Raw genomic sequence first — 2,380 nt, 5'->3', positions numbered from 1 at the left:
AAAAATAGATTAGATTAATATATTTCCTGGCATTTTTCATTCTTTCCATAAACTGCAATAAAATATAACATTTCTACAAAACATACACACACCATGTTCATTAGCTTGTTTGAAGTACCAGACAGTGTGAACATTCACATAATCACCAAAAAGAACAAGGCATTTTGCATCAAAACCCACATTCTATTCCCTCTCCATATACCCCCTCCTTCCTTTCTCAGGATAATCACTCTCCTAAGATCATAGATTGGTTTTCTAAGATCATAGATTGGTTTTGCCTACTTTTGTATTTCACAGGATGTCATCACAGAATAAGTAGGCACTCTTTGCCTCGGGATTCTTTTTTTTTCAGGTGTGAATGCAGTCCTCGACTACCACAAATTATGTAGTGGAGTTTCCCACATTTGGGGAAATTGCAGGGGTCAGCACATCCAGAGTGCAATCGATTAGCCTCACCCTAGGAAATCCATCTTCATGATCATGGTACCTCCCCTGCCAAGGAAGTATCATTGGGATTCTTTCACTTGATGTTGGGTTGATGAGGTCATCCTGTATTGTGAGGTGCAGGGCTTCATCCTGTTGATGAATGAATGAGTTGTTATGAATTCAACCTGCTGTGATGAATGACTCAGAATTTGCATATCCATTCTGCCGTTGAGGAACAGTTTGGTGGTTTTCGGATTTTGTCTATTATGAGTAACACTGCTAGGAACCTTGTATTACACATCTTTTGGTGGGTGGGTGTACACATTTCTCTTGTATATATATGCTTAGGAGCCCTCCTGTTGAATAAGAGGACACAGTTAACACTAAGCTTTAGTGAAGATCAACAAAATTAATGTCCAATGTATTCCAGTATCTTCATTTTCCCAAGGACAGCATAAGAGAGTTCCAGTAACCTCATATTCTCAGCAATGCTGAGAATTACAAGATGGCAATTCCAGCTTTATTTCCTTATTTGTAAGTTCCTGAAAACATTTGGTCCATCTTTGCTCAACTGCACTGTGTGTGTGTTTCTAATATACAACCCAGCCCCCAAAACTGACACACATATGATATCAGGGTGAAGGAAAGTCTCTGTGTAAATATTCAAATTCCACCACCAACTCTGTCTGAGGAAATTCCTTTAGGCTTCTCTTGTGGCCATTTTGAATTTTACCATGCCAATCATTCATTTATTTTATTTTGCTTGCTAACCTAGCAGGCTTTGCATCCTGGCTCGCCCTTTCTTTTTATAAATTGGATAAAGAATCCCAGATACAGTTGCTTTGTGAGGGATGTACAGCCTTGAGTTGGGTAACTGCCCAGAAACGCACCGTGGTAATAGCTGCTAACCTCTTTCCCATGCCTGCATTGGAACCTGGGCCATTAAGATCCTGGATGAAAGCTCTGTCTTCCCCTCCTCTATCCACTTTACCTGAATTGGACATCAGATAATTACCTTATCTGTTAGAAGACAAATTATAGTGTCTGACCTTTCACTTTTTATGGAAGAATAGCAATAATCACCCTCACTTTAAAAACACTTTGATAATGCAAAGATTGGATCATAATTTAAAACATTATTGTCATGCTGTTAGTGGGAAAAAAAAAACATTTAAAGTTTTGACAGCAACAACAAAAATATAAACAAGCAAGGCATTCTCTAGAACCTGCAAATCAATTACTTAGTAGATAGATAACTGAGCCCCTGCTACAAACCAGCTATAGTGATAGGCTCAGAGCAGAGAGAGAAAATAAGCTGCTTGCCCTTGAGAAAAGAACTCTCCAAAGACAGAAAAATCACATAGTTGATAATGTTCAAACTGAGAAAGGAAAAACCACCCTGAAATTGACATCACCAATTTAATCTTTTAAGAATACCCATGAAAAAATCTTAATTTTAAAGAGTACTTTCAGAAGTCATAGTTGTTTATTAAAACTAGCTCTGTCATTATGAGACTAGACATAAAAATTCAGCATTGAAAGGAAGCATCTTCAGTTTGTGTGGGGGTGTGTGCGTGCATATACACAAATACATACATACACTATACACTATCCTGTAATTATATTACTTTACATGTAATTACATTAAGTCATTCCATCATAGCAAGATTTTATTTGTGAGTAAAATAGAATTGGGCTTTTTCTTTAAATTTGGTTGGGCTTTTTGTTTGTCTAAGTCTCCAAGAATCTAAATTTAAGTTGCTGTAGGTATTGAAGTCAGGACACCATAGCTTTCAGTAAATCATAATATTAAAAAAATTGATCGCACAAGAGATTGATTTTGTGGGCAACTACCATTTTTCTCTAAGACAAGTTATTTTGAGTGCCAATACATTTGACTGTACACAAATATATGGTAGTTTTAAACTCTGAACCAAAATGGATTTTTATCAAC

The 2,380-nt window shown here is 36.7% G+C and overlaps 1 non-coding gene across 1 annotated transcript; it reads right to left on the bottom strand.

The window, feature by feature from the left end:
* Positions 1-347: 347 nt before the first annotated feature.
* Positions 348-507, bottom strand: LOC135271807 (U1 spliceosomal RNA). Its single transcript, XR_010339938.1, has one exon. It is a non-coding gene; the product is annotated as a U1 spliceosomal RNA (small nuclear RNA).
* Between the last annotated feature and the right edge of the window lie 1,873 nt (positions 508-2,380).

Source organism: Aotus nancymaae, unplaced genomic scaffold (assembly GCF_030222135.1).
Source record: "Aotus nancymaae isolate 86718 unplaced genomic scaffold, 86718_ANA_hifiasm-v0.15.2.pri h1tg000090l, whole genome shotgun sequence".
In the NCBI taxonomy this organism is placed as follows: domain Eukaryota; kingdom Metazoa; phylum Chordata; class Mammalia; order Primates; family Aotidae; genus Aotus; species Aotus nancymaae.
This window is presented reverse-complemented; position numbering and strand designations above follow the sequence as displayed.